This window comes from Bos taurus, chromosome 10 (genome assembly GCF_002263795.3).
Source record: "Bos taurus isolate L1 Dominette 01449 registration number 42190680 breed Hereford chromosome 10, ARS-UCD2.0, whole genome shotgun sequence".
NCBI classification, from domain to species: domain Eukaryota; kingdom Metazoa; phylum Chordata; class Mammalia; order Artiodactyla; family Bovidae; genus Bos; species Bos taurus.
This window is the reverse complement of record NC_037337.1, coordinates 101420674-101445033: the sequence shown is the minus strand read 5'-3', so window position 1 is coordinate 101445033 and position 24360 is coordinate 101420674. Positions and strand designations below refer to the sequence as shown.

Here is a 24360-nt window from a genome sequence, read left to right as displayed (position 1 = left end):
ACCACCAGGCAAGTCCCTAAGCATCCTTTTTCTTCAGGAGGGCTGAGTGACTACATTAGTCCCTTAGGTTGTAGAGGATAAAAGCCAACTCAGATTCACTGACGCAGAAAAAGGAATCTATTTGCTCACGTGATTGGAAAGTCTGGGGTAAGAATTTCAGGCATAGCTGCTTCTGCATGTGGTTCACACCACATCCTTGGAGCTCTCCATTTCTCAGTCTGGGCGTTCTGAGGCAATCTGGAGAAGATGGGGCTCAAAAGTTGCAGATTTAAGATCTCGTTATAGCTCTCAACCCAGGAGAAGACAGGAGCTCCTCTCTTCCAAGATGCATTTTTAATTATGCAGAGCAGATGCTGAGTGGTTCTCCTGGGATCACAGGCTCACCCGGAAGTCATTGCTCTGAACCCTAGAAGGAGACTGGAATGAATCTGTAGAGTCACTACCTGCTCCAGTCTACTCGGGAAATTAACCAACATGAGCAGGAGTGGAGACAGCGTCCAAGAGGTGGGTAAAGTCAGGAAATAGCAGCTGGGGCTCAGAGGAAGGAAAAGGACGCTCACGGGGGTAGTTCGGAAATGCTTCACAGCAGAGGTGGGGTTTGAACTGGGCCTTGAAAGATTGAGATTTTAAAAATGGATGAAGGATGGAATACTGGACTTTCATTCCTGACTGTTTTCAAAGCCTCAGGCAGGCTCAGTGGCCCCGTGGGATGGAAAGGATCCATTGCTTTTCTTCCTCTGCTGTTGGTTTGGGATGAGCGCGTTCCCCTTTGTGCCCTGGATCCTTCCAGAGGCTGACAACGAGGGGGAGAGTCTGGTGGTCAGGACACGAGTCTGCAGCCAGGCACTCCCAGGTAAAACAAGAAGGAACGTGCCTCTCTGCAAGCTGAAGAAAGGTTGGTGAGTGTAATTGGCAGTTCCCTTAATCAGTCCAGAAAGGCTTGTTATATAAATAAGTGATTCAAACCTAAAGTGACTTACTGCAGGAATAGGCATTTCTCCTTTTTGATTTTCGTGTTCCTACAATGCTTTCTTTTACATTTGAGTGGGATAGGCTTGTAATTTACTACATGTTTATTAATTCCAAAACTCGTGTTGGATTTTACAGACACACTTTTATGCAGTTGCGAGTAGCTTAGTGGTTTTCCAGCTGATCAGGCAGCCAGAGCCGGTGGCCCATTCCTTCCAGTTAGGGGTCCATTCTCTGCGATGGAGATAGCCCTTTGCGCAACCAGGGCACCACTGGCTGGTTCCGAAGCATGGCAGCTGGCTGGGCATTAAAAGGCGGTGGTGCTGGCAGAGATGATGGTGATAGCAACTATCGATCACACAGAAGAAGGAGTCAGCAGAGGATGGGGTGGTCAGATGGCATCACTAACTCACCGATGGACATGAGTTTGAGCAAACTCCAGGAGGCAGTGAAGGATGAGGAGCCTGGTGTGCTGCAGCAGCCCAGGGGGCCACGGAGTTGGGCCTGACTTAGCAAGTGCACAGCAACAGCACTGATCACACAGGGGATGCAGCTCGCATGTGGACCCCGCTTCCTCCTGTTCTGAGGAGGCTGTCATACCATCTTGCCTAGAGAACTGAGGTCCCTTTCATCTCCTTGATGGCTGCAAGAGCATTCAGGGATTTACCACTTTGTAGCTGGTTGATGACGAAATGATTTCTTTGGGTGCAAAGTTTTTTCATTGATTGTACCTTCATGCAGGGAGTGGGGGTGTGGCCATGTTTACCTTAAGCTCAGTCTCTCTGGATCAGTCTGTCCTGAGAGCATCTCGTCCTGAGAGCAGCTCAGCATCTGCCATCTGGCCTCTTAGGGGACACGAGCCCTGATGCTCCTGTGAGCTCTGCAGTGAGTCCTGTAGAAGGATCCCTGAATTCAGGTAGCTGAAAGCACATAACTAGTCTAACTTGGCTGGACTGATCTGACTGATGCAGTAGACTATGTGTCGTTCTCAGCCATTTGCTCCCCCTTTCTGTCGTCACCCACTGTGTGTGGCTTGCTGTGTCTCTTGTGTTTGGAGCGTGCTTCTCCACCCCTTGATACCGGGTTTGGTGCCATGATTTGAGCAAACTGACATGTGGACAGAAGAGACCGGGTGCCAGGTTAGGGCAGAGGCTATGGGAGGCTTCACCCTTCCTCTCGATCACTTGTCCCTTTCTGTCTGCCTGAGGAAACCACGGTCCCAAAAGGTGCTGCTCCGCAGCCCAGGTTCTCACGTTGGATGAGAGTGAGAAATACATATTTGTAAGCCCCCGAGACTATCCGGCTGTTTGTTACAATGAAACAACCAAGTGAAAGCTAACTGATACAAACGATCATTTATTGTTCTAAACATTTCAGTGAAAAATAAGATCAACTATATATATATATGTGTGTTGGAGAAGGAAATGGCAACCCACTCCAGTATTCTTGCCTGGAAAATCCCATGGACAGAGGAGCCTGGTAGGCTACAGTCCATGGGGTTGCAGAGTCAGACACGACTGAGAGACTTGACTTCACTTCACTTCATATATATATACATAGATTGGGTTTCCCAGGTGGTGCTAGTGGTAAAGAACCCGCCTGCCAATACAGGAGACATAAGAGACACAGGTTCGATCCCTGGGTTAGGAAGATCCCCTGGAGGAGGGCATGGCAACCCACTCCAGTATTCTTGCCTGGAGAATCCCATGAACAGAGAAGCCTGGTGGGCTACAGTCCATAGAGTTGCACAGAGTCAGACATGACCGAAGTGACTTAGCATACATTACATATATATGTATACAGACTGAAGCTGTGACAAATCTATCAAGGAAAACTAATCCTGCGTCTAAGAAGACTAATGAATTACAGTCAGACTAAACCAGCAGTGGCAGGAGGCCACTTCTGCATATGCACCAGTATTTGCGGACATTTAACAGTATGTTTAAGTTGATATAACAGTGCTGGAGGTGGACTCAGATGTCATACTACTAGTACTAATAGATGACGTTCATGGAGTGCCTTTACATGCCAGGCAAGTCTTATTAACCTGACTTGAATTAGTAAAACTGGTTACATGTACTAGCTCACTTAATCCTCGTGACAACCTGGTAAGGCAGGCGTTCTTATTAAACAGTGTCTTTCAGAGGCTTAAACATTTATGTGTGCTCTTCGATGCAACTGTGTGCCGTCTCACCCACGTTTCCCGATTTCCGCCACCTCCCCGACCCTGGTGGCCGCCGTTCTAGTCCCTGTCTCTGTGTACTGACTTCTCTGAGGTTCCACACACAAATGAAGTTGTGCAGTGATTTTCTTTTCAGATCTGTAGTATTTCACTTAGCAAAATGTCTTCCAGGTACATCCACGTTGTTGCAAATGGCAAGTTCTCATGTTTTTCAGGCCGGGTGATATTCCATTGACTTTATATACTACCGTTGCTATATTCATCCATCTGTCGATGGACATTTGGATTGCTCCCATATTTTGGTCCTTGTGAATAATGCTACAATGAACACGAGAGCACAGACCTCTCCTTGAGGTAACAGTGACTTCAGGGTCTAGGTTGAATGACATACTGGTGGTTGTGTTTGTCTAGAGGAGGCTTTGCTGCTCACACACTAGTTCTATTTTTAACTTTTGAGGAACCATCATGCTGTTTTCCATAGTGAAAGTGTTAGTTGCTCAGTCGTGTCCGACTCTTTGCAACTCCATGGTCTGTAGCCTGCCAGGCTCCTCGGTCCGTGGGATTCTCCAGGCAAGAAAACGGAAGTGGGTTGCCATTTCCTTCTCCATTTTCCCTAGTGACTGCACCAAGTGCATGCCCATCACCTGGGCAGGGGTTTCCTTTTCTCTACATCAGGACCACTTACCTCTTCTCTCTTTCCGCTCAGCTCTCCTAACAGCTGTGAGGTGACAGCACCCGGGCAGGGCACGTTTTCTCTACATCAGGACCACTTACCTCTTCTCTCTTTCCGCTCAGCTCTCCTAACAGCTGTGAGGTGACAGCACCCGGGCAGGGCACCTTTTCTCTACATCAGGACCACTTACCTTTTCTCTTTCCGCTCAGCTCTCCTAACAGCTGTGAGGCGACAGCTCGTGATTTTGGTCTACATTTCCCTGATGATTAGGGTTGAGAATATTTTCACAAAACAGGTGGCCATTTTCATGTCTTTAGAAAAATGTCTGTTCCTATCCTTAGCCCATTTTTTTAGATGGGTTGCTTCTTTTGCTATTGAGTAGTCTTGGTACTTAAAAAAACTGTGGATACTAGAAAAACTTAAACTTTCACGCATGGTTCACATCTATTTTAGGCTTTGCGGGCCACACAGTCCCTGTGACAACTCAGCTGCCCTGGTGAGGCAAAAGCAGACCGAGACAACATGCAACAGGCGGACATCGCTGGGTTCCCGTAAAAGCTCATTCACAAAAACAGGCAGATGCTCAGCAGGGGCTGTGACCTGCTAAACCTGGTCCAGACCAGAGTTTCTTAACCTCGGCCCTCTTGCTTGCTGAGGCTGGACGGTTGGCTGTTGTGGGTCTGTCCTCTGCTGTGGGGGATCCAGCAGCATCCCTGGCCACTGTCTCGAGATGCCAGCAGCACCACCTGCTCCAGTTCCGACAACTAGACTCTCCGTGTTCTTACTGTTGAGTCACTAAGTCGTGTCCAGTTCTTTTGTGACCCCACGGACTGTAGCCCGCCAGTCTCCTCTGCGCATGAATGCTGGAGTGCGTGGTCACCTCCTTCTCCAGGGGATCTTCCTGACCCAGAGACTGAACCCACATGTCTTGCATTGGCAGGCAGGTTCTTTACCACAGAGCCACCAAGGAAACCCAAAATATCTCCAGAGGGTGCCAAATGTCCCCTGAAAGAGGGCAAAACTCACCCTGATGGAGAACCACCAGTGTCTCCTGTATGACTTTATCTTCACGGAGATGAAAACCGTGTGCACATCTAGGTGCTTTAGAGGAATGCACGCGAGGGCTGTGGGGTAACCGTGTGCACGTCTAGGTGCTTTAGAGGAATGCACGCGAGGGCTGTGGGGTAACCGTGTGCACGTCTAGGTGCTTTAGAGGAACGCACGCGAGGGCTGTGGGGTCACGCTCCCCACGTCTTTGCGTTCCTGTGTTTCCTAGACTAGTCGTATGTCATTTATTTCATATGTAAAAAGAACCCACAATCGTGTAGAAGAAAAAAGCAAAAATGACAAAGAGAAAATAAGATGGCAGAAAGAAACCCACGGGCAGGAAAAAAGGGCGGGTAGGAGCGGAGTGCAGCCTCGTCCCCAGAGGACAGGTTCTCCCGCGTCAGCCTTTGCCTTCCAGCCAAGACGGACATCACGCCGGGGATGTGGGGGAGCTGATAGGCCAGCCTCTGCGTCGACGATTCGGAAAGACGAATCTGCCACGTGGAGTAGGCAGGCATCTGCGTGGGGCAGCGTAAGTATTCACCAAAGAGAAACAGACTGGGTTTTGATTCCCACGTGACACCTCCGCGGGTTTAAGGCCTATGGGGACCTCCAGAGCTGGAAAGTTTAAGGGGAAGTAGAACATCACTTGAGAATAAAACAGAAAGCTGACTCCATACAGCTGCTGCTCACAAAGGCCTGAGCAGCAGCATTTTAGCAACCGAAACAGTGCCAGTTCACTGACCCCAGGGAGCCTAGCATGGTGCTCTGTGATGGCCTCAGGGGTGTGGGGAAGGGGAGGAAGGCTCAAGAGGGAGGTGATACATGTGTGATTACGGCTGCTTTCTGCTGTGACGTGGCAGAGACCAACACAGCATTGCAATGCTATTTTCCTCCAATTAAAAAATAAATTCAAAAAAAGAAAATATTAGAAATAAATAAAGTTCAATAATCACAGGTCACATTTGCTCTGTGCTCACCACATGCTGGCCAGGGTGCCAGCGGGGCTTCATGGTTGTCTCCCTCAATTTTCCATAAAAGTTTTCCAAGCTCTGCTCGGTAGGTGCTGTTCTTTTGACAGTTTTACAGACGTGGAGACTGAGGGTTAGAGTTAGTAAGTCCCTGGTCCAAGTCACCCAGCTGGCAAAAGCAGGGAAGAGAGACTGTGGTGTGTGGTCTCTGAGCCAAGAGCTCCCACCCCTTCTCAAAGCTGGTTATCTAAGCTACATGGCTGCACATTTCCCCTTGGGATTCAAGTTCTCATTCTGAATGAAAAAAATATATATGTGTTCCCTGAGAATTTCGTTTTTAGCAAATCTGTCTTTGTGAGGAGGAAAAGGTTTTGCCCACCCTCATCATTGGTGGGAAGCTGAGGAGCATGTCAAGTTCAAGTACACATTGAGAGTTTCACAGGCGGTGGGGTGTGAGGTGGGGTGGTGAGGCAGTCGGTCCAGGCGGGAAGTGCTACGGTCCCGGAAGTCAGTCACCCCAGGCTGCGCGTGCGTCTCTTCCGGGCAAGGAGGCCCTGATGGGATCCGTCGGCATCTCTGTCAGCAGAAGAGGGCCTGGCCTGGGTCCGTGGAGGTGGCGGGCCCGGCAAAGGGAGAGAGGCCGCCTTCTAGATCGAGGGCGCTGGCGGCGTGGAGACAGGCGTCCTCGTGGGGCAGGAGGTCAGGGCCGCACCCGTCCCCGTCTCCCCGGCCCAGCCCTCTCCTGTCATGGCCTCTGGTACAGACATAATAGGCAAACTGAGGTTAGAAATAGAGCGTTCTCCTCCTCAGCCAGATTCCCAGCCGCCGTTCCCGCGTCCTCCGCCCTGCCCTGTAGTCATCTCTTCACCTCACCGGCCCCCCTTCCTGTCTCTGAGGAAGAGGAAGCTTAGTTCTGTCTTATTATTCGCTTATATTGTCTTGTTTGTTTATGCATGAGAGAAAGGTAGGACTGTAGATACAGTTCCTCAGAAAACAGACTCAGGACAGAACGTTTCTTGGGAAATGCTTGTGGGAACAGCACCTGTCAGAAAGTGCAAGAAAGATTGGGCTGAAAAAGGAGCTGAAGTTCAAGGCAGCTGCAGAAGAGGCCTCTGCCCAGGCGAGCTCTGGAGGTGGATGCCGCTCAGAGACGTCTGGGACTGAGGCGAGAGAGGAACGCCTTAGTCCTTCTGTGTCTTGGCGACACACCGCAGGACCTGCTGCAAGTGTGCCACAGGGTTTTGGCTGATTGTGGGGAGAGTGTGGGGAGCCTGAGTGACCACCTTCAGGGTCTGATACTTAATCTCTGAGGCTCAGAACCTGAATTTTTTTTATCTGTCCATAGATAATTAGCATCTCTAATGACAAGGTCATGCTAACTAAATTCAGACAATACTAATGAATACACAGCAAACTGATTTGTTTACAACGAGGCTGGCCTTTTGGAGTGATCAAAATGTTTGTATTCTTTAACTCTAACATCGCTTTTCCCAGGTTTAAATTGAAGCAGGAAGTAACTGGACTCCAAGAAATCTCTGTAAAGAGACAAATAGACAAATTGAATGCCTTCAATTTGTCTTCTTACAGAGATGGGATGAGTAGGACACAGAAATGTTTGTGACGTGGTGAAGACAGAATGTTTCTTCTTTCAATAAGCAAAAAGAGAAGTCTAGGCCTTCCCTGATAGCTCAGTTGTAAAGAATCCGCCTGCAATGCAGGAGTCCCCGCTTCAATTCCTGGGTCGGGAAGATCCCCTGGAGAAAGGAAAGACTCCCCACTCCAGTATTCCGGCCTGGAGAATGCCATGGAATGTATGGTCCATGGGGTTGCAGAGTTGGACATGACTGAGCGACTTTTTCACTTTCAGGAAAACCTCCAAAAGGCACAAGAGAATCGTGGTCCCAGAGGAGGCAGACTAAAGTGAGCCATGACCCGAGTCGTGGGTGGACTGTAATACAAGAGCATCAGAGCATGCTGCAGGGAACACTCCCTGAGTCACCCAAGAGCTGTGACGCTGGACCCAAAGAAAGCGACGTGGTGCTGGCACAGTGCTCGGCGCTCCAGGGAATGACATCTACCTGCTTGAAATAATGTAAGTGCAGTTTTTTGGTTTTCAACTCAGAATTAACCTGTAGACCAAGAAGAGAGGACTTAGGGTTATAGAACAGAGTGTGATGCTGTCAGAACAGTGGAAACACACAGATCAAACTGACAGAGACGAAAGAGGGAAGAGGGAGCTGGTCTCTTCATCTCACACCGTGCGGGGGTAGGAAAGTTTGTGTCAAGTCCGAGGAACGAGAAATAGAATTTAAAGTATACTCTTATAAAAGGAACCCAAAGAAGAATTAAAAATAATACAGAGAGCACCAAACTTTGGCAGGGAAAAGAAGTAAAAGCGGAGTAAGTAAATATTCCTCTTCAGTTACTGGTAAGTAACATACAGTATGGGTCAGTTATGAAAGACAGATGCAAGCATGTTTCTTACAGTTATGGGATAACCACCGGAAGGCACACAAACAGAAATGGCCCAGCGGCTGGCATTGGGGTGTGGTTGTGGGTGGAGATGATTTGAGGAGGAAGAATGTGCCTTCTGTAGAATTTTTTTATCTCCTTTCAAATTTCGAAAACTATGTGAAACTTTTAAATTGCCAAGTAAAGCTTAATTATTCACCAGAAAGACATTTGGTGGGTATAAATTTGGCCTGAACTGGGGGACAGAGCTCTTACATTCTGGGAAAGCCCAGTGAAATTCCCTTCACCAGCAGTGAGGACCCATGTTTGGTGTTCCCCCAGTTTCAGGACCTGTCTCTACCAAAAAGACGCAGGTCCATGTAGATGCATTTTAATTGGCCAGACTCTGTTTCTCCTGCTCACCACTCCAGCGTGACCCAGCAAAGTGGGTCAATGTGAAAGCCGTCTGACCTCTCCCAGGAGAGCCTGCTTCAGTCCTCTGGGGCTCAAACAGGGTATAACTGGAATGGGGTCCCCAGCTGTGGCCACACACTAGGCTCTCTTGGGGAGATTTAAAGATATATTCTGGCCCAGGCTCCACATTAGACCAATGAAGTCTATAACCCAGGATTTATTATTTGAGAAAGATTCCCCAGGTGTTTATATAGTGCAGTTAGATAATTGTCGACCCGGATTAGCTCGTACTTCCTTCATCATCACAGTCCTGCCCTTTCTTCTTCCCAGCCAGCATCTGAACCTGCCATGACCCCCTTCCCCCCAGGACTCTCCCCCTTATTTCCTTGATTCCCCACCCTCCCTGCCTCTTCCTCTCTGCTGCACCAGCTCAGTCTGCTTCCCGGGGTCCACTTGCCCTGCCTTCTCGGGACTCTTCTCTGTATTGTTTCCAGTCTGTCAAGAATTTTAGCTACCTTTTGACCCACCATTATCATCACACTTAGGCTGGCTCCCAAATCATCCCCTCCATCCAAGATCTCTCCCCCAAGATCCAGATGCCTATCCCAGTAGGCAGGATATCCGACTGCCTACTGGGCCTCTCCAGTTTGACGCCTCACAGGTACTTCAGACAAAAACCTGCCCCCGTTGAAACTCATCACTTATTACCTCCAACCCTTTTTCCCATCTTTCTTTGCCATGTTAAATGGCACTGATTACCCACCCCTATTTGGTTACACAAACCCAGACTCCCAGGATCCTCCAGACGCCTCTGTCTTCCTCCTCTGAACACCATCCCGTGCGTTCTGTCCCTCTCCAGCTTCATCTCTGCGGCTTGATTTCAGGTCAGCCCATCATTCCCTGGATGTCTGCGACGATCTCCTAGCCAGCCTTGCTGTCTTAATCACATCCCCTTTCAATGCTCGCTTGGGCCAGAGGGATCCTTCCAAAGCACAAACATGACTGTGTCAATCTCCTGCTTAAGACCCTTCAATCTCTTCCTCGTGGCTTTCCAAGTCCAAACTTAGAACGGTCCCCCAGGCACGCAGCAGCTCATTCCTCCCTTCCTCTCCAGTTTCACCACCTGCTGCTGCCCACAGATGCCGTGTGCCCGCCCCACCCCTCTGATCCCCAGCCTGCTTCCCCCCAGCTTCCCCCTGTGGTGTCCGGAGGCTGGGACGCCCTCCCCGACCTCCAGCAGTCCCCTCCTCACGCTTTGCGATCAGGCTCAGACCGCACCACCTCCCCGTCACCTCTTCTTCTTGGCTGCCTATCCTAGGGCCTGGAAAACAGCAGGTGTGTCAAGAAGTGTTTACAGAATGAGCAGACGCACAGCGCTGTGAATCTCAGGAAGGAGAATTACTACGTGATGCAAGTGAGAAAGAGAATTATAACTGATCTCTAAGTCTCCAATACCTTGACTTTAAAGGAGGATTTTCAGTGTACTCTAAAGAGCCCCGAGGGTCCCACCAAGCTCCCCTGCCAAGACCCTCAGTGGGGATTCCCATTTTAAACAAGCTTGCTTTATTTTCATCGATTCTACATGTTGGTCTTCTGAGAAAGGTCTAGTTTGAACAAAGTTTTTAGTATCTAAGAAATGTCTGAAAACCGCTGGTGTCAATTATTCAGATAATTAAGGTAAAAGATAAATTTCTATTCAAATTACTCCCCACAAAAGTTCTCATCAGCGTTTCTTTTCTTAAGCAGAATAGGCGTGTTTCCTCCTGGTTTAGTGTCTTAATGACATAGTGTCTTTTTTCCCTTTGGGGCTTTAAAAAGAAATTATTATCTTGAGTGGCTACTACATGCAGCTAGTCAAAAAAGGGGGGAATTCAGTCAAAAAATCAGCCTCTGCACAAGCACACATTCTCCCATCTCCAGAGACGATCCTGTAGCTGGCTTCAGCGTGTCCTTCCACAGGAAGGGGTCAGTGCTCTGGGGGGCAGGAGTCACATCCACTGGCCGGGGACAGTGGAAAGACAAGCCTTCCAAGTGCGGCTGATGGTTGAATCGTTACACACTCAGAACGGCCCCAGAGAGACACCTGGCCCCGCTCTCCAGTGACCGTCAGGAAGACGGGCTTGACATCACCCCTTCCAACATCAAAACCCTTTTTTTTGGCAGACAGCGTCTAGCATTTGCTTGGCTCGTATCCAAATACCCATTTAGGTCAACTTATTTACTTACTTCAGGGTACATTTTCCTCCTAATACATTTTGGGGGAGTTCACAGGAAATTACACTATTTAAAATGAGACAGTCTGTGGGTGCTTTACTGAGGCTTTTTTTTAGAGTAAGTATTTGCTATTTCAATAGATGGTGTTGAGACAGTTGACTCTCACAGAGGAAATAATTAGAAAGTCCTACCTATCCCCATCACAGAAATAAATTAAAGATGTACTGAAGATCTAAACATGGCGAAAATGTTCTAGAACTATTAGGGAAAAAATGTAAGAAAATGCCAGAATTGTGAGAAAGTAAATTATGAATTGGGGAGAGGAAAGGTGTTTTTTTTTTTTTTTTTTTTAAGGTGACACCAAGAAAGACATAAATAGAGATACATCTGATTACACCTAATTAGAAAACTTTTGTCAAAATAACACCATGAGCAAGATTAAAAGACAAATGGTAGCCTGGGAGAAGGATTTACAAAAGAGCTAGCAGACAGAGGATTGTTACCTGAGATGTGTGTAATTCCCACAAGTCAGGTAGAAGAAGACATACAATCTAAAGTAAAGGCAGACAAAGGATACGCACTGAGAATTTATGGAAGAAATAGGAAAGGGCAGTGTATGAAAAGACAGTCGACTTCATATGTAATGGTTCTTGTTGTTTAGTTGCTAAGTTGTGTCCAACTCCTTTGCGACCCCGTGGACTGTAGCCCGCCAGGCTCTTCTGTCCATGGGATTCTCCAGGCGAGAATACTGGAGTGGGTAGCCTTTCCCTCCTCCAGGGGATCTTCCCGACCCAGGGATCGAACCCAGGTCTCCCGCACTGCAGGCGGACTCTTCGCCGGCTGAGCCGTGAGGGAAGCACGCTGCAGCCTGCACGTTCTGTGGAATACTTGCTGCCGGTATTGGTCTAGTTGGGCTGCCATGGAAAAGCACAGCAGATCAGGCGGCTTAGACGACAGAAGTCTGCCCTCACAGTTCTGGAGCCCAGGTGTCAGCAGGGTCGGTTTCTCTGAGGCCTCTCTCCTTGGCTCGTGGGCGGCTGTGTTCCCTCTGTGCGTCTCTGTCCTAATCTCCTCTTCCATGAGGATGCCAGTCATATCAGATCAGGCTTTACCCTAATGGCCCCACTTTAACCTAATTATCTCTTTAAAGACCCTTCATCCAAATAGTCACATTCTGAGGCACTGAGGATTAGGACTTGAACACAGGAATTTGGGGGCACACGATCCATCCCATGAAATGGCCTCCACAAGGAATGGGTCAGATACACCTCCAACAGTGCAGCGTCAACTCAGAAAACAACATTGAGGTGAAAGGGCCCAAAAGAGAGAGCACACACAGTGCAAAGCGTGCACGTTCCATGTGCTACCACTTGCCACTACGGGCGTGAGACACACGCGCTCACCTACACAGGAACCTTTTGTGTAAGCGTGTCAGTGTTCCGGAAGGATCCATTAAAACGCACTGGACGTGGCCTCTGTGTCAGCTGGTGAAATGTCACTTCAGCTGTAGTGCTTTATTTCTGTAAAAACGCTGGAAGCGAATATGGTGAGAATGAGTGGTTTTCAATTCTAAGTAGTATAATACGGGAGTTTGGTTCTTACAGTCTTCCTAGTATTCACACATTTCAATTATTCAAGAAGTTAAAAAAAGCAAAAAGGAAGACCAACTCATCCATTCCTAAAGGGACTTTACATTTATTTTGAGGTGAAGTCCAACCATAAGGGCTTCCCTGGTGGCACAGTAGTCAAGAACCCGCCTGCAGTGCAGGAGATTTGCAGGAGATGTGGGTTCCATCCCTGGGTCGGGAAGATCCCCTGGAGGAGGGCATGGCAACCCACTCCAGTATTCTTGCCTGGGAAATCCCATGGATAGAGGAGCCTGGCGGGCTACAGTCCACCAGGTCACAGAGAGTGGGACACAACTGAGCAGTCTGAACAACCACCACCACCACCACAAAGGAGCTGCAGAATAGGCTGCACCTCCCCTCTGCCTCCCTCAAAGAGCATTACTCCTCCCACTGCATTTTGACATCATGAAACTACAGGATGCTTTAGGCCTCAGCCCTCCGAACTTCCTTTTGAGTTCTTTCTAAGAAAGTGGTCTGTGACCTACCACCTCATGCTATTTCTCCCTTCAGTTCAGTTCAGTTCACTCAGTCGTGTCTGACTCTTTGTGACCCCATGAATCGAAACACGTCAGGCCTCCCTATCCATCACCAACTCCCAGAGTTTACTCAAACTCGTGTCCATCGAGTAGGTGATGCCATCCAGCCATCTCATCCTCTGTTGTCCCCTTCTCCTTCTGCCCCCAATCCCTCCCAGCATCAGAGTCTTTTCCAATGAGTCAACTCTTCAGCTTTAGCATCAGTCCTTCCAGTGAACACCCAGGGCTCATCTCCTTTAGAATGGACTGGTTGGATCTCCTTGCAGTCCAAGGGACTCTCAAGAGTCTTCTCCAACACCACAGTTCAAAAGCATCAATTCTTTGGCACTCAGCTTTCTTCACAGTCCAACTCTCACATCCATACATGACTACTAGAAAAACCATAGCCGTGACTAGACGGACCTTTGTTGGTAAAGTAATGTCTTTGCTTTTTAGTACGCTATCTAGCTTGGTCATAACTTTCCTTCCAAGGAGTAAGTGTCTTTTAATTTCATGGCTGCAATCAGTTAGTCATTTTGGAGCCCCAAAAAATAAAGTCTGACACTGTTTCAACTGTTTCCCCATCTATTTGCCATGAAGTGATGGGACCAGATGCCATGATCTTCATTTTCTGAATGTTGAGCTTTAAGCCAGCTTTTTCACTCTCCCCTTTCACTTTCATTAAGAGGCTCTTTAGTTCTTTTTCACTTTCTGCCATAAGGGTGGTGTCATCTGCATATCTGAGGTTATTGATATTTCTCCCGACAATCTTGATTCCAGCTTGTGCTTCCTCCAGCCCAGTGTTTCTCATGATGTACTCTGCATAAAAGTTAAATAAGCAAGGTGACAATATACAGCCTTGATGTACTCCTTTTCCTATTTGGAACCAGTCTGTTGTTCCATGTCCAGTTCTAACTGTTGCTTCCTGACCTGCATACAGGTTTCTCAGGAGGCAGGTCAGGTGGTCTGGTATTCCCATCTCGTTCAGAATTGTCCACAGTTTATTGTGATCCACACAGTCAAAGGCTTTGGCATAGTCAATAAAGCAGAAATAGATGTTTTTCTGGAACTCTTTTGCTTTTTCTATGATCCAGCGGATGTTGGCAATTTGATCTCTGGTTCCTCTGCTTTTTCTAAAACCAGCTTGAACATCAGGAAGTTCACGGTTCACATATTGCTGAAGCCTGGCTTAGAGAATTTTGAGCATTACTTTACTAGCATGTGAGATGAGTGCAATTGTGTGGTAGTTTGAGCATTCTTTGGCATTGCCTTTCTTTGGGATTGGAATGAAAAATGACCTTTTCCAGTCCTGTGGCCACTGCTGAGTTTTCCAAATTTGCTGGCAAATTGAGTGCAGCACTTTGACAGCATCATCTTTCAGGATTTGAAATAGCTCAACTGGAATTCCATCACCTCCACTAGCTTTGTTTGTAGTGATGCTTTTTCTAAGGCCCACTTGACTTCACATTCCAGGATGTCTGGCTCTAGATGAGTGATCACACCATTGTGATTATCTGGGTCATGAAGCTCTTTTTTGTACAGTTCTTCTGTGTATTCTTGCCATCTCTTCTTAATATCTTCTGCTTCTGTTAGGTCCATACCATTTCTGTCCTTTATCGAGCCCATCTTTGCATGAAATGTTCCCTTGGTATTTCTAATTTTCTTGAAGAGATCTCTAGTCTTTCCCATTCTATTTTTTTCCTCTATTTCTTGCATTGATCACTGAAGAAGGCTTTCTTATCTCTCCTTGCTATTCTTTGGAACTCTGTTGGGGGCCAGAGTGAGGCACTCTGCCCGTGGCAAAGGTCATGAGGAAGGAGGCTTGACATGCGCAAAGGTGGGATCGAGCCTCAGGAGTCCCCCTGGAAATCCTCGAGCATCTACCCCCATAACCAGAGCCTGCCTGCTTTACTACTTTGTGCTCCCACCTACACCTCTGACTTTACGGGGGGCTGTCCCCCACCACCTCTTTCAGAGAAGGAGTTAACTTAGAGCTCCAGTTAATAAAAACTCCTGGGCGTGACAAGAGTGTTTTAACCTACAAACTCCTCTGAAGGTTCTCTAGCCTGCCTGACAGGCTTGTCCGGCCACATGTGATTGCTCGTAGCCTCCCAACCGTGAGAGGCATGAGATGCTTTAAATCTTCTAAAAACAGGTTCCTTAGAAAAGTTAGAAAACTATTAGTATAAGTATTATGGGCTGATTAGAAATTGTATTGGTGAAGGGTTTTTCATTTGTTGAGCCAATGTTTGTTGCTAAGTCTCCACATCCCCTGCCCTTACACACATTAATGAATATATAGAAGAAATAAGTATTAACCTTTGGTATTAATCACATTAGACCTTAGGCTAAGTAAATTCTTTCCTTAACTAAAACCCATTACACCCTCACCCTTTAGGAATGTAACTTTATTTGGGTGGCGTCTGTTTTAAGAATAATCACTCCTGGAGAAATAAGTGTCCTGGTTGACTGACCGCTGTCACAAGGAGAGGGTCATAAATTGTCAGCAGGCCCCCTGGTCAGAAGATGATGTAACACCCCTAAGACCTCTGTATACATTTGTATGAAGCACCTGACTTTGATAAAAGTCAGGACTGCTGACCCCACGTGACTTTTGCATAACATCTCAGTGTATAAAAGTAGACCATGGAAAATAAAGAATTGGGATCAGTTTCTCGAAAGACTGGTCTCCCCATGTCGCTCTCTCTCTCACTCTGGCTGAGTCTCCATCTGGAGCGTGGAACCCGCCATGCTTACTAATTATGCCTGGGCTTCTATAATCCGACCGGGGAGGCCTCAGTGTCTCCTCTCCTTAGGGAGAACGGAAGGATGCCTGCGGCCTACGTAAGTGGTGCAAGCTTCTTGTCTTGAAGTTTTATTGGTCTCCCGCATAAACCAAGCTACTCAGACTCTTTTCTCCACTGAATTTTCCTACTGAGCTATCCTCATTCTATTACTCTTTACATCTCTAATTAATATCTAATTTAAGCTATTGTATCCTGATCCTTGCCGATGCCGTCCCCGCTTCGAATACCCTGGATCAGCCGGGGCTGGACCCCGGCAGAACTCTGCATTCAGATGCTTCTGTCTTTCCTTTTCTCCTTTGCTTTTCACTTCTCTTCTTTCCACAGCTATTTGTAAGGCCTCTTCAGACAGCCATTTTGCTTTTTTGGATTTCTTTCCCATGGGGATGGTCTTGATCCCTGTCTCCTGTACAATGTCATGAACCTCTGTCCATAGCTCATCAGGCACTGTATCAGATCTAGTCCCTTAAATCTATTTCTCACTTCCACTGTATAATCATAAGGGATTTGATTTAGGTCATACCTACTTTCTTCACTTTAAGTCTGAATTTGGCAATAAGCAGTTCATGATCTGAGCCACCGTCAGCTTATGAAAACTAATTCATTTTGGAGATATTTTCCTGAAGTGATAAATTCCTTTTAGAATGAAGAGGGGCATAAATAAGTAAGATGAGTATAACATCAAATGCAATAAACTTTTCTCCACTGGGAGATAACAGACTCATGCCTTTAGAAGGATGAAAGCAACCTTCACAGAATTCCTACCCTGGCCCAGGCACTCTGCTAGAAGCCTGAAATAATTGTCACTTGAATTTTGATTTTCATAACCTTGTGGAGCAAGTTATAAGGAATAGTAAGTTTGAACTGTGGTGTTGAAAAAGACTCTTGAATTGCAAGGAGATCCAACCAGTCCATCCTAAAGGAAATCAGTCCTGAATATTCATTGGAAGGACTGATGCTGAAGATGAAACTCCAATGCTTTGGCCAGCTGATGTGAAGAACTGACTCATTGGAAAAGACCCTGATGCTGGGAAAGATTGAAGGCTGGAGGAGAAGGGGACGACAGAGGCTGAGATGGTTGGATGGTCCACCACCGACTTAGTGGACTCAATGGACATGAGCATGAGCAAACTCCAGCAGAGAGTGAAGGACGGGAGGCCTGGTGAGCTGCAGTCCGTGGTTGCAAAGAGTCGGACACAAGTTAATGACTGAACAATGACAACAACGAGTTTCAGTGACTTGTCCGAAGTCACGGAGTGAGTGACTGAGCCAGACTAACTTCAACCGTAATACAATATTTTGATGAAAATATTTGGGAAGCCAGAGTGTTTTATGACTGTACAGGGAACGGAAGAGGGAAAAGAGACACGTTTGTGTGAATTTGTTGAAAATCTACTTCCAGAGCAACAGTTTTAGATTTTTCATTCCAGTTTCGAAATGAGGAGCCTAAAACTCAGAAATAAAATAAGTTTGTTCTTGTTCAAGATGACAGAAAAAAACACTGTATGTGGTAGGTCTATTGTTAGAATGAGAGAAGAGTTTCAAGGTAAGGCTCCTCCATGGAAAATACATTGTGTGCTTGTATAAATTGTATTCTGTTGTCCCCTTGTATTTTTTTAAATGTTTATCTGGCCGAGTTGGGTCCCGATTGAGGCAGGCAGGACCTTTAGCTGGCGCATGGGAACACTTAGCTGAGGCATGTGGGCTCTGGTTCCCTGACCAGGGATTGAACCCAGACCCCCTGCATTGGGAGTGCAGAGTCTTAGCCACTGGACCACCAGGCAAGTCCTCAACCCGTTGTACTAGTCAGCTCAGACTGCCTTACCAAAGTACCAGAATCTGCAGGGACATAGATGTCAGAAGTGCATTTTACAGACGTGTATCTTCTCACAATTCTGGAGGAGAGAGGTCTGAAGTCAGGTGTCGGCAGGGCTGGTTTCCTCTGAGGCCTCTCCCCTCTCCTTGCAGACGGCCCCCTTCTCCCCGAGTCTTCACATGATCACCCCGCTGTGCGTGCTGTGTCCACATTTTCTCTTCTTACAAGGATTCCAGTCATATACTGGATTACATCCCACCCTAATGACCTCCTGTTAGTTTAGTTACCTCTTTAAAGACCCTGTTGTCAGATGCAGCAATGTTCTAAGGTTCAGTTAGTTCAGCTCAGTTCAGTTGCTCAGTCGGGTCCGACTCTTTGCAACGCCACAGACTGCAGCACACTAGGCCTCCCTGTCCATCACCAACTCTTGGAGTTTGCTCAAACTCATGTCCATTGAGTCGGTGATGCCATCCAACCATCTCATCCTCTGTCGTCCCCTTCTCCTCCTTCCTTCAGTCTTTCCCAGCATCAGGGTCTTTTCCAATGAGTCAGCTCTTCACATCAGGTGGCCAAAGTATTTGAGTTTCAGCTTTAGCATCAGTCTTTCCAATGAACACCCAGGACTGATTTCCTTTAAGATGGACTGATTGGATCTCCTTGCAGTCCAAGGGACTCTCAAGAGTCTTCTCCAACACCACAGTTCAAAAGCATCAATTCTTCGGCACTCAGCTTTCTTTATAGTCCAACTCTAACATCGACACATGACTACTGGAAAAACCATAGACTTAACCAGACAGACTGTTGTTGGCAAAGCAATGTCTCTGCTTTTTAATATGCTGTTTAGGTTGGTCATTACTTTCCTTCCAAGGAGTAAGTGTCTTTTAATTTCAAGGCTGCAGTCACAATCTGCAGTGATTTTGGAGCCCAGAAAAATAAAGTCAGCCACTGTTTCCACTGTTTCCCCATCTATTTGCCATGAAGTGATGGGACTGGATGCCATGATCTTAGTTTTCTGAATGTTGAGCTTTAAGCCAACTTTCTTACTCTCCTCTTTCACTTTCATCAAGAGGCTCTTTAGTTCTTCTTCACTTTCTGCCATAAGGGTGGTGTCATCTGCATATCTGAGGTTATTGATATTTCTCCCGGCAATCTTGATTTCAGCTTGTGCTTCCTCCAGCCCAGCGTTTCTCATGATGTACTCTGCATATAAGTTAAATAAGCAGGGAGGCAATATACAGCCTTGACGTATTGCTTTTCCTATTTGGAACCAGTCTGTTGTTCCATGTCCAGTTCTAACTGTTGCTTCCTGACCTAGGGGTTAGAACTTCCACATAGGAATTTAAGGAGACCCTATTTAGCCTTACCTGGTACCTCATATGGAAAAGAATCTGCCTGCAATTCAGGAGACCCATGTTCAATCCCTGGGTCAGGAAGATTCCCCTGGAGAAGGAATGGCTATCCACTCCAGTATTTCCTGGAAAGTTCCATGGGCAGAGGAGCCTGGTGGGCTATAGTCCATGGGGTCGCAGAGAGTCAGGCATGACTGAGTGACTAACACACACACTATTCAACCCGTAACGCCTGTGGCTCAGGGTGAGTGTCCCTCCGTGCCCATGCTACTGAGGAACAAGTGGTTTGGAAGTGTCTATGGTCTGGAGAGCTGGTGGTCTAAAAAAAAAAAAGTTAAAAAGAGAGAGAAGAGAGCCCTAAGTCATAGATCTTTAGAGGGATGATTAGGGCAAAAGCTGCCCTCTTCATCATGAATAATTCTTTCTGAGCTAGTCCTCTTATGGACTTATTCCTGTTAACATTTACTTTAGTTATGCTGCTGTTATAATGATCAGACCCAGTTAGGAAAAGAGAAGCTATTTCTTCACTGCATGAATGAAATCACTGAAAAACCAGATAAAGCAACATGTTCCCAGCCCAAATGTAATGCCAATCTTGAAAAGGACAAGCATATGTCAGCTCGAATGGGTCATTCTCTTTGTTATTACTTACCAAAATGATCTCTCTGGGGAGAAAGAATGGTTTACGTTAAACTAAATGAAGTAACATTTCCTTGAAATGTTAAGTCTTACAAGAAAGCTCCTCTGCTTTAACAATCAAGTGATTCAGTGACTCTCTGCAAGAAAAGGAGTCTTCCTCACAAGTGACCTGTATTTGTCTTCAGATCATTCAAGAGGAAAGACAATCTTGCCCCTACCAGCTTATTTTGTAAAACCTCCATTTCAGAAGCACCACGTAGCTTGGGACTCTGTTTTCCTCATTTTTATTGACTTTCTCTCTTGGCGCACACTGAGTCTCACAGCTTTAATTATCACTTATATGCAGATGACATTCAAATCTGCACTTCATTTCCAGCCCCTTCAGATGTCGTCACCCTTCGCCTCGCCCCAAATTTGGCTCATGTCTTGTCTTGGATGAGCCACAATTTTGTCTGATTGAATATGGATGAGATGGAGACTTTGCGGTTTAGTTGTAAATAAACTCTAAATGCACTGGAGTTAATTTACCTCATCGATATCCTGCCCCTCCAGTTAAGAGCAAGAGTGTGCTGTGACTGACTCTGAATTATCTTCCTTCTTTCATCAGAGACGATGCAGGCAGGGGATTAATCTCCACAAAATACCCAAAGATAGGTGACAGTTTCCATCCCTCCTCCTTTTGGCCAGAATTCTGGTTATCACACAGTTGAAATTCTGTTGCAGTCTTTGGAAAGGCTTCTGGCCAACCCCGTTTTGGGTCTGCGTGGAGCGTGGCCCCCTTGGCCTTGGTCTGCGCGCACTGTTGGGTCTGCTTATTTTCCCTTGGTCTGTGCGCCGTCCCAGGACAAGTTTCCCTCCAGGCAGCCGTGGAAGTGTCTTGTGCACTGAATAAAACGTAATTTGTCAGGATCCTGTCCAGAGTCTCTGCCTTCACATAAACTGGCTTTTGAAATTATTTAAAATTATCATCTCCCCTTTCCAAAAGTTGCTTGCTATCTGGTTGTATCAGGTGGTTGGAGAGATAGCCTGCACAGCACCTTGATACTCACAGAGGGTGCCATCTGAAACACAAATGTGCGCTTGGAAACATTAGGACTGTTTCATCATAAGCATTAGCCTGGGAGAGCCTGACACATGATGAGCAGTACTCACTCAACATGTACTTGTTGGAATAGAGACTGAGTAAATGAATTTGTAATCCTTTGACCCATTTGTGAGTCTTGCTGCTGTAGTTATTTGTAACATTTTTATCTACCTCTTAGGTTATTATGTAACTGCGCTGTGTAATTATTATTTCAACTCGAACATATTGTAACTCTCCATTAACATAACTGAAGGGTATAAAATAGAATGTTTGGAGTTGTCAATTAGCCGATGTGTCTTTGTTGCTTTTCTTCATTATTTCAGTGTAGCGAACAGTTCAGTCAGCACATTTTAATTAAAAACAAGCATATGTGGGTCCTAAGAACTCCAGTGTCTGGTGGTGCAGTTAGACAAAGACGCAAATATTTCTAGCAGTGACCATATGATATCTTCCATTCATCTCAGCAATAATCCTCCAAATCTAATTATTGGGAGGCTGGCAGCTGCACTCGGGTAGGCTTTTCTTTCTTTTGCCGGAGATGTGTTTCTCTCAGCCTGGTGTGCGGTAGAGGATCAGCTGCTGCTGGAGTTCTTCCCAAGGCTGAGGTCCGACACCTCCAGGGCCTCCCCCAGTTGCTTCCATCACAACATGACCCATTTGTTCCTGCCCATGTGCCATCCGGCCTGAAGATGCTCCAAGGAAATGCGCGGTCTTCTGACAAGCTCTTGTTCTCTCCTTATACAAATACGTTAGGTATTTTATTTTGCAACCTGAAGGTGTCAGGATGGAGCAGGTGCCACCAAGGAAGCCGTCTTGAGGGGTGTGGCATTATCTGCCTGAAGTCACCGGATCTTGGGGGCTGGTCTTCAGCTTTGCAGACTCAGAAGCATGATTCTGTCAGCTTGGTTTCTTACTAACCGAGGATGTGCAGAAGGATGTATTCGTTTTAAAAGAGGGTTTTAACAATTAAAAATATTCTCTCTTGGAATTTCCCTGGCGGTAAAGATGCTGTGCTTCCAATGCAGGAAGTGCAGGTTCAGCCCCTGGTCGGGAGCTAAGATACTGCATTCTATATGGTGCAGCCCCCAAAAATATTTTAAAAAATTCACTCACACCAAGTGTCCGTCTAGTATGATAACTGAGAATGGGGACTCTAGAGTCACTTGGGGTCAAATCCCTCACCTAGGGATTGAACCCAGGTCTCCTGCATTGCAGGCAGATTCTTTAATGTCTGAGCCACCAGGGAAGCCCTTGGAGTGCTGAGCTACCGTGTTAAAGTCCAGCTACACTGAAGCCACCATCCTAGAACAACTACGTGGAGAAATCAAATAGGGGTCGAAATGCTCAAGAGGCTGCCTGTCTTCCAGCCCTAGCTCCCAGCTCTTGTGGGTCTTCCCAGTACAAGGCCTGGACATGTGTATGAACAGGTCTTTGAGATGATTCCGGCTCCACTCACAAGCTGACTGCCGCCAGGAGTGGGTCCCCAGTGAGAACCACCCAGCTAAGTTCAGTCAGTCCCAGAATTGAGTGAGAGAGGAAATGATGGTTATTGTTGGCCCGTTGTTTGAGGTGGCTTGTCATGCAGCAGTGGAAAACTTGAAAATGCACATGTGCCCACACTCACATTTGTGTGAAAATCCATTCAGACAGACATAGGTCCCATCTGACACACACAAAGCCGCACAGCTTAGTAACTTGGTAGCAGCACTACCGTCACATTTCTGTTGAATCCGAGACACTTAGTGCCTCCAGGGTCAGCATGCGCTGTTTCAATTATTTGCAAATCCCAGATCCGTGATACAAGGTCATTTGTGATTTTGCCGAGTCATGAATTTGAGTCCCAGGCTCGTGGGTGGGAGCTAGTTTCTCAGTCTGTCAGTGAGGGACCCTCACTGACCGCCAGCACAGACAGGACTTTGGTCTCTACTAGTCATTCCCTGGACTTCCTCTGTGGCTCACCTTGTAAAGAATCCGCCTGCAATGCGCAAGACCTGGGTTTGATCCCTGGGTTGGGAAGATCCCCTGGAGAAGGGAAAGGCTACCCACTCCAGTATTCTGGCCTGGAGAATTCCCTGGACTGTATAGTCCATGAGTTCGCAAAGAGTCGGACATGACTGAGTGACTTTCACAGTAATTCCTTATGCATTAAATTTTTGATGCATTTTTTTGATGCTTTGCTTCCCCCCTCCAAAAGTGTGAAAAAGTATCAGCTGACAGCTAATCTTAGTGATGGAAGTGAAGGGAAAATATAAATAGGCTGATAAAAAGAGATTCCCCATCTAATAACAGACATTTCAAAGAATGGGATGTCAAATGTGATGACAGCTGGGTTTCATGATGTGAAAAGAGTTAAAGGATGCAATCCCCAAACCAGAAAGCATAATTGGGTAGGTCATTTTGGTGAAAACGCCAGAATATGGTAGTTTATAAAGTCATTAGAAGTCTTAAGACATCATTCATATTTTTAACTTAAAATATATTACATTTTAGGAGGAAATAATATCCATAGTTATATTCACCAATTTGTGCTATATCTGAACATGTAGGGACATCTCTTGAATTTCAAAAGGATGTAGTCCTTAACATCACCTATGAGATGTTCTGCTGGGCTTGTGCAGTGTTAAGAGATAGTGTTAGTCATGATCCTGCCCTTGAGATCCATACAGTTTATCCAGGTGATGGGTGTGGAGGGAGAAGAGGAAATGAAAAGCAAATAGGATTTAATACAAATGTTTAATACTTATGTTAAGTATTTAATACTCATATATGGTGGTGAACATCACCTATGATTAGTTGGTATAGAGAATAAGGACCATCAGTTCAGAGGAGAAAGAGTAAGAATTTGAGATCTCCCAAAGGAAAAAGATGCACGCTCCTTGGAAGGAAAGCTATGGCAAACCTAGTCAGTGTATTGAAAAGCAGAGACATCACTTTGCTGACAAAGATGTGTCTAGTCAAAGATATCTTTTTTCCAGGAGTCATGTACAGATGTGAGAGTTGGACCTTAAAGAAGACTGAGCACTGAAGAACTGATGCTTTCAAATTGTGGTGCTGGAGAAGACTCTTGAGAATCCCTTGGACTGCAAGGAGGTCACATGCGTCAATCTCAAGAAAATCAGTCCTGAATATTCATTGGAAGGACTGACGCTGAAACTCCAGTACTTTGGCCACCTGATGTGAAGAGCCGACTCACTGGGAAAGACTCTGATGCTGGGAAAGATTGAAGGCAAAAGGAGAAGAAGGGGGCAGAGGAAAGGATGGTTAGATAGCATCACTGACTCAGTGGACTCAATGAACATGAATTTCAGCACACTCCAGGAGATCGTGGAGGACAGAGGAGCCTGCACGCTGCCATCCATGGAGTCGCAAAGAGTGGGACACAACTTAGCAACGCCAAAGGCAGAGCCCAAGCCCCTCGGCCGGGCGCTTAGTCCCCATGTAGTCTTGTCCCAGCTTCATCTCCAGGCTTCTTTCCATCCTCTATGAAAGGCAGCCCTTCTCTTCAATTTGCTGGATTCATTAAGAAATACACCTGCCCCTCAATTTACAGCCTGTTAATTTGAGTGTGAAATAAAATGAAATAAACAAGTGACTTTAAAATGTG

At 46.5% G+C, this 24360-nt stretch overlaps 1 long non-coding RNA gene across 1 annotated transcript; it reads left to right on the top strand.

The window, feature by feature from the left end:
- LOC101907299 (uncharacterized) lies at nt 1-24360 on the top strand. The gene is made up of 3 exons (XR_809561.4): nt 1-504; nt 7710-7934; nt 23732-24360. It is a non-coding gene; the product is annotated as an uncharacterized lncRNA (long non-coding RNA).